The sequence below is a fragment of the Mobula hypostoma genome, chromosome 10, assembly GCF_963921235.1.
Source record: "Mobula hypostoma chromosome 10, sMobHyp1.1, whole genome shotgun sequence".
Classification (NCBI taxonomy): Eukaryota; Metazoa; Chordata; class Chondrichthyes; order Myliobatiformes; family Myliobatidae; genus Mobula; species Mobula hypostoma.
In genome coordinates, this window is record NC_086106.1 from 25,761,175 (window position 1) to 25,777,289 (window position 16,115).

The following is a 16,115-nucleotide window of genomic DNA, read 5'->3' on the forward strand; positions in this document are numbered from 1 at the left end:
CCACTGCCCTCCTCTCTGTAGGCATGGGCCAGCTTCTCCCGGGACCACAACAGCACGAGGCTAAGCAACTGCCGTCACAACTTCCCTAGCCTGGACGAAAACGAAATTGTTGCTCGCTGCTTAGACAAACTGTCTACGTCACTGAACTTTGGTCCATCGGATTTTGCAACGAAAGGCAGTGTCATTCAGCATTCCGGGAGGGTGCTTAACCCTGGAAATTCTGAGGTACTATGAGAAACTCACCAGACACAATTACTATGATAACCAGAAATAGCACCCTGATCTGGATCAGCTGGGTTCCTATAAAATCGTGTTTATTACCAATTCTAGCCTGTCTGTTTGTAATTAGCTCCGCCGAACTCTTTCTTCCTCGCTTCCTTTAATTCTTTATTTTTTCATTCGCCTCCCTTCCGTTACTTCCTATGACTTCTTGTTTATTTCACACTGCGCCGTCCTCTTTACCACAGCTTCGTTATCGCCATGCTATTCCAAACCTCTATCTCTCTCTCTCCCCTCTCTTTCTTTCTCTCTCTCTCTCTTCCTCTCTCCCACTCTCTCTCTCTTTCTCTCTTTCTCTTTCCCTTTTGCCCCTCTCAATTTAACTTTTCAGGTTCTTTACGGTCTTACCTATTTCTTTTTCCGTGTACATCACTCGGTTCCTCTACTCCATCACTCCCAAATTCTTAGGAACTAGACGGTTGCTCAAGTGGAAGAGTAACATTCACCATGAGTGGGATAACTACCCTGTGTGAACTACTGACACTAATAAATTTCAATATTTCGTTGCACTTCATTGGATTGTAGCAGAGAGGGGAACAAAATGCAGATCACGATATATATAATTATGTGGGTTTTCTTTTAGATAATGCACTTCTAATCGACAGTATTTTGCACGACCGAGTTTGAGTCCCACACTTGCTGACTGAGGTAATTTCAAATAAGATTAGACGGTACAGTGTGATTTTATTAAGACTCATTTGAATGAAAGTTTGAATCAGAAAATCAAAGAATTTGTTAAAAGTGCAAATAACAACGTAATACTGAAACAATTACTGGACATAAATAGAAATACTCAGTCTGCCTGGAAACGACTTTGGAGATTAAAGTTTCCAACCTTTGCTGGGGACTGTGTACTCATTTAGGCAGTGTGATCAATGGGATTGTTTCATGCATAACACGAGGTTAAAATGATAGTTGTAAACTATCAAGTTAGAAGTTTGAAAACAGATGCTTTCATTCTGTTCTCCTTACTTCGACAGTAAACTGAACATTCTGTCTGTTCCCTTTTCCAGTCGTGCAGGTAATACATTGTGTACAGAGATAGTTTCTGCTCTGCGTTTTTCAGAGTAATGGGCTGCAGGATGAGATAGTCTGTTAACCCCCAATGCACTAGTTGTGGTCTTACTCTTTGCTACAATGCATTATTTTGTTACTTTCTTCTGCGTTCCAAAAGTGTTTATCTTATACTATCTCATCACACAGTGCAATGAAATGATCTGTATGATCGGAACCAATTCAACATTTCACACTGTGTTGGCACATTTCATCTTTTAATAAACGCAACTCTAACTTCGATATTTAACAAGACATTGGAAGGACGCCGTTGTCAGTGAAATATCTATTCTAGATAAATTAAACAATCTTGTTTTGTCTTATCTTGTCACTCCTATTCCTTCTTCACAGATCTATCACAATTGTATCCTCTATATGTATCATACTATAGATCCATAGGTTGTGTAACTTATGTAAATAATCAATAAAATGATAAATATTTGTCACAACATCTTAGCTTTCAGTGGCATACCATTGTTATGCAGAGTCAAACGGAGGAACACTGATTTTTCCCACTGCCTGATTTTCGTTATTGTATCAATGTCAATAGATTCCACATGAGCTTTGGCCTTGATCTGTAGCTGTTGATGTTGCACCGCATTCAATGTTTTCTATTTCCAGGTTCCACGATAACCTCACTGTTGTTTCCGCAAGAATCCCTAACAATCAGGCAAAAGACAACGTTGAATATAGTTGACAACCGTGATATGGCATCCCATGCAAAAAAAATGTATTTAGATACTATAGATATACAAGAAATATAATGTAATGGTTTCATTTGAGTTGAATGCAAGAATAGTACTCAAGCTTGACAGCTATTGCGACCGAGCGACGCCACTTTAAGTCGACCACATAACCTTACTAATATCTGTGTCCGCTTCTTGCAGTTAATTGGCAAAACAGGCCCGTCCCTGACATTTATTGAATCACCAAGAACTGCCTTATTTTTGTTCTTGTCCATTCCCGAGGTTTCCCTGCAAGAGCGTGGATCCTCATAACCCAGAGGAACATGGTGCAGTGCAACAAAGAGCTCCAAGATATTCTTGGCGTTAACACTATCAGGACATTATGGAGGGCGCTCGAAATTTTCCTGCGATTATTTGAGAGATTCCTCGTAATGCTGATTGTACTAAAAGTAGTTACGCCAGCGCTATTGTGTTCTCGCTTTCTCAAACTTTAGTTGAAGGGAACTCTAAATCGCTGATTTCCTTCACTCAAGAAAATGTAGAATATTGGAAGATGCCTGGCTTGCACTAATCTAACTAGCAATCAGTTGGACGCCACTTCCCGACATTCGTTAGGCAAAAGGCCAATACAAACTAGAAGGAACAAAGGAGTGGCGCATGGCGTCGGGTTTCTGACTCTGTCGAAAGGCAGTCTAGTTTCCAAGTAGCTACTTTTAATTGACAGATATTGGAAATCGCTGGTATAAGTAAAATTCAATGTTATGTTCATTTCTTTCTTCGAGCGTTAATTCGGGAGGGTCCTGTTTCATTAAATCTTCCCTCTTGCTTCTGCAAGAAAGAACTCATGTAGGAGTATCCCAGGTTTGCAATAAAACCACGAGCCACTGATTGTCCATCACAGAGACTCACCGTACAGAACAGATAATGTAATTAGTAAGGAACAGAAGGGACCTATAGTGTTGGCAAAGGCAGCAGATCAGAAGCTAAATTGTAGGGTGAGAATGGATCAGCGAAATCGGTCTCCGTGGGGATGACTTGGGGCGTTTCTCTGCTAAAGTATTAGATGATAAAGCGGAATTGGACTTATTTAGGCAGAAATCAGCATCCACTTTCGTTCTTTTCCTCTCTGCTATTTTTTCCGTTCCATCAATCATCGAAGTCATCAGGGAATCTGATAACTATCGCTGCCCTACAGTCTCCCTGCACCCTACATGCCTACCTTTCCACAAGTGTTTAATTTTGTCGTTCCCTCTCTACCGTTGGTGATCTTCCTCTCATGCTCCCTGCTCGGTTGCAGTCGCTGTAGCATTGAGTTATTGAGGCTCCAAGACAAATGGGTGACATGGTCGAGTGTTCAAGATGGATTAAATTTCTAATGCCTCTACATACGGGGGTTCCAATCCCACCGTGGTCTGTTGAAGTAATTTCTGCTCTTGTTTATCGGTGTCGGTGAATTTACATTTTTTTGAATGAAGAGAATGGACGTTTAAATCCGAAGTGACGTCTAACGGGGACTCCTTTGCTTGCAACTTCGGAAGCAGCTCTACTTCCTTCTTTAATATTTCTTTTTTTTTTTTTTTGCCCTCTTCCAGGGTTCTTTTGAAGAGCCTGACCCAGAGTTGCATGCTGACTTCAGTTCTTTGCGGAAATGGGGCGCGCTCCCGGTGATCCACGACTGTGGCCGTTATTCGATATCAAGGATGCGGCCTAAGAGATTAGTGGCTCCGGAGACGGGCGGACCGAAGGTCGGTGTCTCTGCAGGAATCCGGTGTATCCATTGCACCGCAGAACGAAAACAGCGAGTTGGCTGCCGGCTGTGTGCCCCTAGACTCTCTTTATTTTGGCACAGAGCTCGGAAAACGGACTTTTGACATCGCAAATCGCCGATGATTCCTATGTCTCCCATCTGAATGTGAAACGGAGACATCTCTTTCTCCCTTATAAATGAGAGAGAGACCTGTAGTACATTCAAACCGGGTGAACAAATAGTCTTTCGGGTGGTGCAAGTCTGTGTCTCTGCTGACGCTTTGCTGCTCGCTAAAGTGCACGGTGGCGGGTGACGGTGTTTTTTTTTGGTGGAGGAGAGGGGATAGTTGATTTGCTGCTCTTTACGCGTTGGACCAAGGAGCTGGGGGTGGTCTTTGGGGTTCTAACATTTAAATTTCGCTCATTCTTTGGGGGCACTCCTCTGTTTTTCCTGGATGGCTGCGAAGAAAAAAGATTTTAGGATGTATATGGCATATATTTCTCTCACATTAGTTGTACCTTTGAAGCCTTTGAAATCTAATTAGTGTTGACAAAAGGAGAAATAGAGACACATGACTTGAAATATTCAGCTCGTCTAAAAAGGTCTGAGGGGAGAGGACGTTCAGGCTTTACATCAGCAGGTTCTCCTGTAAAGGGCACCAGCGCGAAAAAAGTAATCTCATAGATATTATATTTATCAGGATGGCCATTGCTGATCCAGGGTGAGAAGGTTAACGTGATTACGGTCCTCCTTAGATCAATTATTCGTAAAAGTCAACGTGGAAGAGCACAGCCTTTCCAAATCAGCCTGAAGTATACTATATCTGTTTTGAACAGAAGAGAGCAGTGAGGTTACGATCCACACAGAGATCTTCCAATGCACATGAAGCCACAGTCAGCGCCGTGGACGTAAGTTCCATCATCAGCAGAGTGAACCCGTGGAAAGTACCTGGACTGGGTGGTGTCTAAGCCACTGTGGTTAGTTGCCGCACAACTCAGTTCGCGGGGCTACATGCAGAACATTTTCTCCTCGTCCCACTTCAATATCAGTCTCCCACCTGGCTTAGAAGATCACTATTAAGTTTGCTCCTCAGGAAAAACATAAAGTAAGTCTTATTGACCACCGGCCAGTGACTCTGAATCTCTGAATCCATCATCATTACGTGATAATGGCACAGATTAACTCCAGCTATCCAGCCAAACTCGACCCACTACTGTTCACTACTGCCAAAGCAATTCAACAGTGGACGCCAGCTTCCTAGTCTTACATGCATCTACAGGTGGGCGTTAAGCGAACCCACATTCGCTAGACAGCTGTTATCGGCTGTGCTATGTAAAGTCCCAGTTTGGGTGCGCGTTGTAATCAGGAACAGTTCCTTTAGCTGCGGCGCCCTGTGCTGCTGATTGCAGCGCTCTGAAGTAAGGCAGGAAACCATGGCTGATTTCCGGGTGCGCCCTTCCCACTTTCTGGGCAAAAAGAGGTCCTCCACTGAGAGCATTTTTCATTATTCAGGACTTGTTTCTTGTCCGGATCTCCATCTGCATTCAACTTTATGATACTCATTGCACAAAGATGCATGCTGGAGACCAAAACATGAGCTTAAACGATCTTCAGTTGAGCTGTCTTGCTGCCTTTCTGCAGACTAGCGGTGAATCTCACTGGGCAATCTGGACGCCGCTCCATTCTTCCTGTGCTATACACCGCCAGCAAATAATTTGCAGGTTTTCCACAATGCTGAATCCACCAAAACGTATCTGCACCATCGTTGGTATAATTACAGTTCAGTGTTATGGTCTGTCATTTTTCAGCCGTTACGTCGGGAGGATCTTGCGTCACTGACTCATTAATCTACTCGTTCCTGCAATAAAGGGCAGAATACATCAACATCGCTGTCATGTACTGAACGCCGGAGAAATTCACTGGCCGCCTTCGCAAAGACTCATCAGGCAGCACAGCCAATGCAAACACTAATGAACAGAAGGAAATCATGCTGTCTAATTTCTTGCTGCATCGACCGGCAGCCTCCTTCCAGGTCGTAAGTATCACTTAGCAGTTACGGTTGTGTGGATCGTTGAAGCGGTACCGTTTTTTATGTGTAAAACCGGGGACATTTCCCTGGTTGAGGAATTCGCTAACACTAAGAACCGAGCCTTTCTGAGCGCCATCAGAATCCGTTTTGTTTCCATTCGTCATTCTGGGTTTTTCTCCGCTCATTCAAGGTCCCGCGTCCACACCCCCCTCCCCACCCCCGCCCTATCCCGTCTCTCTGTCTCTGTTTCTCTCTGTCTCACACACTCTCTTTCTCGGTGTGCCCAACTGCCTCCGCCCCGTTCTCTGCAAAATCACAGCATATTCACATAGTTATCGATGTGTAATCCAAATCAGTTATGAATTTCCACGTGGTCACTTCGTCGTCTTCGTCAATATTACGCTGGAAGTATTTATTTAGCCATTTGTTTATTTAGTTAGTTATTTGGAGGTATATCCCATAATTGTCTCTTAGATCAACATTTATCAGTCTTCCGGCATTGAACTAGTTATTCAATATTGGCAAGTGTTCATCTGGTTGTTCCCTAATCTTTGTCCGCTCTTAGGGTGCCAATCTCCTATCCATGCCAATAGACTCCTGATAGCATCCTTTAAGCAGCCACCCCTCCTTTCGTTAAAAAAAAAAATCTCACATCTGGCAGCCACCTTGTAGTTTCTTCCCATCGTCTTAAAATATCGTCCTCTCGCCTGACTCATTTCCACCCTCAGGCCAAATCGCTGGTTGTCCACGCTATCTTTGAGGAAGCTAATGTTAATAGACGCCACCTAAAATGTATCTTCATCTAAGCATGTAGTGTTACAGCTAATAGGATGCTGTCTGGTCATATACACCCTCAGTGTCTTCAGGTTGCAATCATCTTCACTGCTAATCCCTCAAGGTGGTGGAAAATGATGTCAGCAAAAAAAAAAAATAGCCACAAGATATTGGTAGAGGCAAGAAAGGGAGACATGGTCACCGAGATGTAGTGGAAATGTTCCAGAAAACTGCCACGATATCTCTAGGTAAAGCTAAATTTAAGAAGTGTTCCACAAAGTTGGGCGCATTTTGCTGCTGAAAACCGTGTTTTAAGTTGACCACGTGATCCTCATGCTCTGCGCGTGCAGCTGTTCCAGTTTCCCAGCAAAAGTCCCCCTCTAGTGATCACACAAGGCTGGATGTTGCCCGTAACCGCTGTCGCACTGCAACACTGAGTGGTCCATTGCACAGAGGTATACGCCAGAGTCCGGGAGAAGAATTCCAGGGATTTTAAATGAGCTTACTCTGCGTTTGTGCACATCAGCTGGCAACCTCGTCGAATATTCCGGAGGCCATTATAGTGTTCCTGAGCCATATAGCTTCCGCAGTACTTTTCCGAAATTTCCGCAATGCTGAGTGTATCAAAAATATTTGCATGAATTCGTGTATAATTTCAGTGTTATGATCTGGCTTTCGTCAGAAATGAATTTAGGAGCATCCTACATCATTCAATTGTTCCCTCTCGTTCCTGCAATGAGGGGCATAATGCAGGAATATCCCGGACTTAGACCGTAAGACCAAAAGACAAAGGATCAGAAGTCGGCTATTCGGTCCATCGAGTCCGCTCCCCCATTTTATCATGATCTGATCCATTCTCCCATTTAGTCCCGCTCCCCCGTCTTCTCACCATAACCTTTCATGCCCTGGCTACCCAGATAACATCAATCTCTGCCTTAAATACACCCAATGACTTGGCCTCCACTGCTGCCCGTGGCAACAGGTTCCATAGATTCACCACCCTCTTCGCATTTCTGTTCTGAATGGGGGTCCCTTAATACTTAAGTCATGCCCTCTCGTACTAGAGTCCCCCATCATGAGAAACATCTTTGCCACATCTACTCTGTCCATGCCTTTCAACATTCGAAATCTCTCTATGAGGTCTCCCCTCATACTTCTGAACTCCAAGGGATACAGTGCAAGAGCGGACAAACGTTCCTCATATGTTAACCCTCTCATTCCCGAAATCATTCTAGTGAATCTTCTCTGTACCCTCTCCAAAGTCAGCACATCCTTTCTTAAATAAGGAGACCAAAACTGCCCACAGTACTCCAAGTGAGGTCTCAGCAGCGCCTTAAAGAGCCTCAACATCGCATCCCTGTTCCTATACTCTATTCCTCTAGAAATGAATGCCAACATTGCATTCGCCTTCTTCACCACCGACTCACCCTGGAGGTTAACCTTAAGTGTATCCTGCACGAGGACTCCCAAGTCCCGTTGCATCTCAGAACTTTGAATTCTCTCCCTATTTAAATAATAGTCTGCCCGTTTATTTCTTCTGCCAAAGTGCATAACCATACACTTTCCAACATTGTATTTTATTTGCCACTTCTTTGTCCATCCATCCAATCTATCCAAGTCTCTCTGCGGACTCTCCGTTTCCTCAGCACTACCGGCCCTTCCACCTATCGTCGTATCGTCAGCAAATTTAGCCACAAAGCCATCTATATCATAATCCAAATCGTTGATGTACAATGTAAAAAGAAGCGGTCCCAACACGGTCCCTTGTGGAACACCACTGGTAACCGGCAGCCAACCAGCATAGGATCCCTTTATTCCCACTCTCTGTTTCCTGCCAAACAACCAAAGCTCTATCCACGTATGTAACTTTCCCGTAATTCCATGGGTCTTATCTTGTTAAGTAGCCTCATGTGTGGCACCTTCTCAAAGGCCTTCTGATAATCCAAATATACAACATCCACTGCATCTCCCTTGTCTAGCCTACTTGTAATTTCCTCAAAAAATTGTAATAGGTTTGTCAAGCAGGATTTTCCTTTAAGGAATCCATGCTCAGTTCTACCTATCTTGTCATTATGCCTCCAGGTAGTCTGTAACCTCATTCTTGACAATCGATTCCAAGAACTTACCAACCAGCGATGTCAAGCTAACAGGTCTATAATTTCCTTTTTGCTTCCTTGCCCCCTTCTTAAATATCGGAGTGACATTTGCAAACTTCCAGACCTCCGGAACCATGCCAGAATCTGTCGACTTTTGAAAGATCATCGCTAATGCCTCCGCAATCTCCACAGCTATTGCTTCAGAACACGAGGGTACATTCCGTCTGGTCCGGGTGACTTATCTACCCTTAGATTATTCAGCTTCTTGAGTACTTTCTCTGTCGTTATCGTGACTGCGCACACTTCTCTTCTCTGACACCACAGTGTGTCCGGTATATGCTGATGTCCTCCTCAGTGTAAACTGATGCAAAATACTCGTTCGGTTCCTCCGCCATCTCCTTATCTCCCATTACAATTTCTCCAGCATCATTTTCTATCGGTCCTATTTCTACTCTCACCTGTCTTTTACTCTTTATATACTTGAAAAAGTTTTTAGTATCCTCTTTGATATTATTGGCTAGCTTCCTTTCATAGTTCATCTTTTTTCCCTCTTAATGGCCTTCTTAGTTTCCTTTTGTAAGCTTTTAAAAACTTCCCAGTCCTCTGTCTTCCCACTAATTTTTGCTTCCTTGTATACCCTCTCCTTTGCTTTAACTTTGGCTTTGACTCTCGTGTCAACAACGGTTGCATCCTTTTTCCATTCGAAAATTTCTTCTTTTTTGGAATATACCTGTCTTGCACGTTCCACACTTCTCGCATAAACTCCAGCCACTGCTGTTCTGCCGTCTTTCCTTCCAGTGTCCCTTTGCAGTCAACTTTGGCCAGTTCCTCTCTCATGCCACTGTAATTTCCTTTACTGCACTGAAATACCGACACATCAGATTTCGGCTTCTCTTTTTCAAATTTCACAGTAAACTCAATCATGTTATGATCACTGCCTCCTAAGGATTCCTTCACTTCAATCTCTCTAATCATCTCTGGTTCATTACACAGTACCCAATCCAGTACAGCCGATCCCCCAGTGGGCTCAACAACAAGCTGTTCTAAAAAGCCATCTCGCAGACATTGTACAAATTCTCTCTCTTGAGATCCAGTGGCGACCTGATTTTCCCAACCCACTCGCAAGTTAAAATCCCCCACAATTATCTTAACACTGCCCTTCTGGCAAGCCTTTTCTATTTCCTGCTGTAATTTGTAGTCCACATCACTGCAGCTCTTTGGAGGCCTATAAATAACTGCCATCAGGGTCCTTTTACACCTGCGATTTCTTAGCCCAACCTATAATGATTCTGCACCTTCCGACCCTATATCACCTCTTTCTAATGATTTAATATCATTTGTTACCAATAAAGCCACGTCTCTCCCTCTGTCTACCTTCCTATCCTTCAAATACACCGTGAACCCGTGGACGTTCATCTCCCAGAGACATGCATCCTTTAGCTACTGAACTAACGTGGCACTCGCTGGTCATGTATGCCGGATGACGAATGTAATCAATGATAAACGGAGGGAACACATACTCGCTGGCTTCAGCCTCGGCAGAACGGCAACTTACTTCCGAGAATTTATCACTATGTCAAGTATTGAAGATTGAACCTGTATCAAACTAGACTTCACTGTGTCCTGCTCAACGATGGCAGTTAAAACAAACTGAGGCTACATGAAGACGAATCAGAATCCGCTTTCTTTGTATTCCCATTTTTGCCTATTTCCTGACACTATAAATATCTCTCTCTCTCTTTCTCTCATGTTATCTAAAATCATCAGCCTTTTAAGTTATTGACGAATTCATTTTAATCTTGCAGCATGCCGCTGGATATTCCTTGTCAATAGCACTCCAAATATTTATTGCCGTGGATCAGCTGGGGTTGGATGCTGAGGAGATACCGAAGGCACCCGTTAGAGCAAGCAAACACTGCGAACACTGAGGTGTCCGGATCCAGTATCGCTGTGGGAATTTGAATGCTGATCTGCGAACGCTATTCAGCGGTGTCCGGCACAACGCTCCCGAAGATACTTAAGCATGTTTTGCCCAGAGACCAGAAAAAACTGAACGGACTGTCCTCGAGTAGACCAAAATCTCCAATCTTGAATATTTTCATCGGTTTTCCAGAATATTCAACGCACAACATATAGGATCTGCCAGATTCCAAGCAACTGCAACTCAGTGATATGGTCTGTCCTTCCAGGTTCATTAAATCCCTCCTATTGGGTTCACAAAATCTGCCCCACTCGTCCCTGTAAGAAGTCCCGAATGTTTGAGGGGCGCCGGAACGCATTGACCCTGCAGGACACATTCGGACCGATTAGACAGATTCAACAGACAAAGTAGTCGATACAGAGAAATTCCAAGGGGTGGTTGTAGCGGGAACATGGTACATTGCATAATGTAAACAGAGCTGGATTTGAAGATATTACTCCTATAGAAGAGAAGAAAATTCAAGTAAAGAAAAGCAGAAAATTTCCGAGAGAATCGGCGCATCGTTTCGAAGCATATGCGGATTTTATTTCTAGATTAGGACACTTAGCAATCTTAAGACTGCAGTAGAGTAAATCGACTACACCTTCAAACGCCCTCCATGCATTTTCCTCCGCCTCACTCCGTCATGCTTCTGTTCGTCTCCTTCTTTGCTCTCTGTTACTGTCACTTTAAAGGCGGAGTTAAAGTGTTATTACATGTTATTACACATCAGGTGATTACACATGGGTTTGAGTACAGAGTACAGAGAGGAAATTAAGAACCTGGTGGCATGGTGGAAGAGAATAACCTATCCCTCAACGTCAGCAAGACGAACGAATTGGTTGTTGGCTTCAGAAGGAGTAGCCGACCGCACGTCACAATTTACATCGGTGGTCCGCAAGTGGAACAGGTGAAAAGCTTTAAGTTCCTCGGGGTCAATATCACAAATGACCTTTATTTGGCACAACAAAGCAGAGTCCGTTGCCAAGAAGGTTCACAATCGACTTTACTTCCTGAGAAAGCTAAGGAAATTTGGCCTGTCCCCTAAAACGCTCACTATTTTTTAAAGATGCACCGTAGAAAGCATTCCCAGTACCAGTTCTACACAGATGCCAGAATTCAACATAACAGCTTGAAAGCTATGCAATTGAGCCGTCAGCTGCCCATATGCAAACTAGTGATAAATCTCACTAGGCAATCTGGATGCCGCTCCATTACTGCTGTGCTATAATTTGCTTCAGCAAATTATTCGGAGTTTCTCCACAATGTTGATTGTACGAAAATCTATCTGCATCAGCCTAACTGTAATCACATTTGAGTGCTATGGACTATCCTCTCTCAGCCGTTCAGTCGGAAGGATCCGGCGTCACTGAATGTTTCCCATTCGTTTCAGCAATAAAGGACACAATGCATCAACATAGCTGGCTTGTATTAAACGCCGGGGAAATTCACTGGCCATCTTCTCAGGCTCCCGAGGAAACACAGCCAATGAAATCAGCCTAAAACAGAGATTAGATTAGATTAGAGTAGATTAGATCAGATTAGATTCAATTTTATTGTCATTGTGCCGAGAACAGATACAAAGCCAATGAAATGCATTTATTAAGAGAGGAAAAGCATGGTGTCTAATGTCTGTCCAGATCGAACGGCAGATTTATTCCAGGACGTAATTACCACTCAACAGATATTGTGGTGTGAGATCGTTTCAGCACTACCTTCACTTTGTGAAAGGCCGGGGGCGTTTCCTTGGTTAAGGATTCACTGACAGGAAGAACCGAAACCTTTCCGAGCACCGAGCGAGAAGAAACAGCTTCGCTTCCATTCGTCATTCTGCTCGTTTCTGCGTTCGTTCAAGGGCGCACGCACCCTCCCCACCCCCATCTATCTCTCTCTCTCTCTCGATGCCAATGGGAGAGATGGAGAGATTACTGCCGATTCCCAGTTGGGCATATCGGTATAAAAAGAATGCTTCATACTGACTGTAACATCGAAATAGTGACTGCCGACTCGTCTCTCAGATTTGAAAGAGCCATATCAGTCTTTCATTTGTTAGTGAGAGAGAGAGAGAGACAGAGAATGCCTGTAAAACGATGAAATATTACAATAAGCAGCTAGCTTTTGTTGTACTGTAGACCAAGCCGCTCTTTGTGTTTGTGGTTGTTTCGATGGTGATTGGTGGTGGAAATGCTGATGCTTTATGCTAGAATAAGTGAGAGAGGCAGAAGCTGGTCAGGTTAATGCTGCTTGTCGCTGATTGTGCGAGGGATGTGACAGGGGACTTTTAGATTCTTATCTTTTTTTCTGATATTGATGCATTTTGTTTTTGTTCTGTTTTAAGGATGTCTGTGGAGACTATAAATTTCAGGTTGTGTATTTTGCACCTCTTAGATTTTAAGCGGAGCCATTGAATCAAGCTGGGCATTCGGTTCGCTGTACCCTGGAACATCTGACAACAGCAAATATATAATATACATACTCAGGTTTCATGTAACTGTGAGCGTTTGCAGAGTGAAGGAATATAGCAGGCTGTCCATCATTAGTTCATAGAACATGGGTTGGGCAGGAAAGTGGCGGGGTTGGTGGCTGCAGAGCGCCTATCATGACACCCTGGCGATATCTGGTGTCATGTCCCAGGGATTCGGTTCGATTCCGAACTTCGGATGCTGTCAGCGGATACTTACATGCTCAGCTTCCACAATTCCTGAGTTGCTATGTTTTTCACTGCCCGAAAAAGACGCTGTGGGTAGCACGTGTTCGTGTTCGGAGGATCAGTGAATGTACATATTAAGAGGAATTTGCGAAATTGGACAGATAAATCAGTTGACAATAAGACCATAAGATACAGGAACCAAAGTAGGCCATTTGGCTTGTCGAGTCACCTCCGTCATTTCAGATGAGAAGGTGTCATGATGGAATTATTTGATACACTAAACATATAATTAAAACGAGACATTCAAAAAGTCGAATTATACCTTTGGAAACAGATGCTATCAGTTTGTGCTCCTTCGACAGTAACCGGACGTTCTCACTGTTTGTCTCTTCCATCGGTGGAAAAAGACAAAGTTTTCAAAGCAAGTTCCCATGAAACAACAATAGACTATTCCCACTTGCAAGAGTATTAAACTGCAGGATGAAATTGAATATTAATCTTGGTATGACCTACCTCTTTATTTCCTGCCTGTGCTGCATTTTGATACGTCTGTTACAGTTTAGTTTTGTATCCTTTTATTGTTTTACTTTGTACTGTCTCGATAAGCTGTGCAGTGAATTCATCTGAATAAGCAGAATCAATGCAATAATGCCACACTAATTAAAAACAATGTTTTCAATTTAGGTATGTAGGAAAATGCTACACGTGGTGATAACATCGGTTCCGTTAAATCTGGTTGGGAAACAAGATTAAACAAGCAATGAATCTGTCGTGATCCCATTCCCTCTCTCTTCCTTCGCTCACTTTTATACTGAAAATGCCTGCAGACTATGAATCTCGGGTTAGTCTGCGGTCACGTATATGTACTTCAATCATAAATTTAATTCAAATATTGAACCTTTTCTCATAGCTTGGGAATGCAACGACCAAAGTAGTATCTGCCTTCTCTAACACGCTAAGCATAGGCAGGTTCTGCCGAATTATCTAAATACTCAGTATAAATCATAAGTAGCTGCTGCAACATCCTTAATTTCAGTAGCATGTCACTTGCAATTATTTGTCAATTGGAAAAAAGTCCAATTTTCACACCCTCTGTTTTCCTTTAGTCCGCCATTGTGCCATTTAAATATATCCCGGTTCCACTCCGTCCTCATTATTTCACACTGCAGGTACTTGAACAAAGTGGCCAAAGCCGATGTCAAACGAGGCTGTGAAGAGTGATATGCCGTTGCAGCAAAAGATGGTGGGTGATTGCACATTCAGGCACTGTATCCGAGAAAGTTATGAAGCTCAGTTTGTGTCCGCGTTGTAATCAGGAACTGCTCCTTCAGGTTCGGCGCCTTCTGCTGCTGAATGCAGTGGTCTGAAGTAGGGCACGTGACTGTGACTGATTTCCGGGCGCGCCCTCTGCAGATTCCTCGGAAAAAGGCGCCCTCCAGTGAGAGCTTTTTGCAATATACAGAACCAGTTTTTGCACAGACCCGCCGTCCCCATATAACAGTGTGGTACCCATTGCACAGAGATATATGGCAGAGTCCGACACAAGAGCTTCACGGATATTCAAATGAGACGTCTTGCTGCCTTTCTCTGAAGTACCGGTAATCCTCTCTGAATACTGCTGCGTTCCTCCTGTGCTATATAACTTCAGCAAATAATTTGGAGCTCCTCCACTATGTTGAATGTACCAAAAGATATCTGCATAAGCATCGGTGTAATTACAGTTCAGTGTTATGTTCTGTCCTTCCTCAATCGTTCTATCGGGAGGATCCTGCGTCACTGTATCCTTCCCACTCGTTCCTGCAAGAAAGGACAGAATACATCAACAACGCTGGCTTGTATAGAATGCCGGGAAAACTCGCTAGCCAGCTTCGCTGAGACTCACCAGGGAGCACAGCCAATGCAATCAGCAATGAACAGAGGGAAATCATGCTGTCTAATTTCTGGCTGAATCGAACGGCAGATTCCTTCCAGGGCTTTATTATCACAACAGATATTGTGGTAGTAGATTGTTTCAGCGATACATTTTACCTTGTGTAAAACCGGAGGTGATTCTCTGATTAAAAGATTGGCTGACAGAAAGAACCGAGCCTTCCTGAGCACCAATCAGAAGCTGTTTTGTATCCAATCGTCATTCTGCCTGTTTCTCCGCTATTACAATGTCCGGTGTTCATCCCCCAACACACTCTCTCTCTCTCTCTCTCTCTCTCTCTCTCTCTCTCTCTCTCTCTCTCTCTCTCTCTCTCTCTATCTATCTCTCTCTGTATAATCACAAGATATTCACATACCTATCAAAGTGCAATCCAACATAATTAAGACTCTTCACGAATTCCCTTCTTGAAATTTGACAATATTCCGCTGGAAGTATTAGATACCTTTACTGTGTTTGTATTGGTGGTTAGTTATTTGAAGATATATCCTACAGTACGCCCTTAAGTCAACATGTTTCAATCTTCCTGCATTGAACTACTTATTCAAAGGTCATCAGTAGTTCATCAGATATTTCCTAATCTTTGTTTGCTGCGAGGGTGCCAATTTCTTATCTACGCCAATAGACTCCTAACAGCACTTTCTGTGTAGCGATCACTTTCTTCGAGAAACAAACCTCACATCTGTACTTCCCTTATAATTTCTTCCATTCGACTCAAGATATCATCTTCTCGCATGAACCATTTCCACCCTTCGGTCAAAGCGCTAGTTGTCCACTTTATTTATTCCCCTTATCATATCATACACAGCTATTAATTTACCCCTTTCTTTCCGTCGTTCCAAAAAGAAAGGTCCTTGCTCCCAGAAACTGAAATGTCCCGTGGACTCGGAAGTCGGAACTCCGGAACCAGAGTC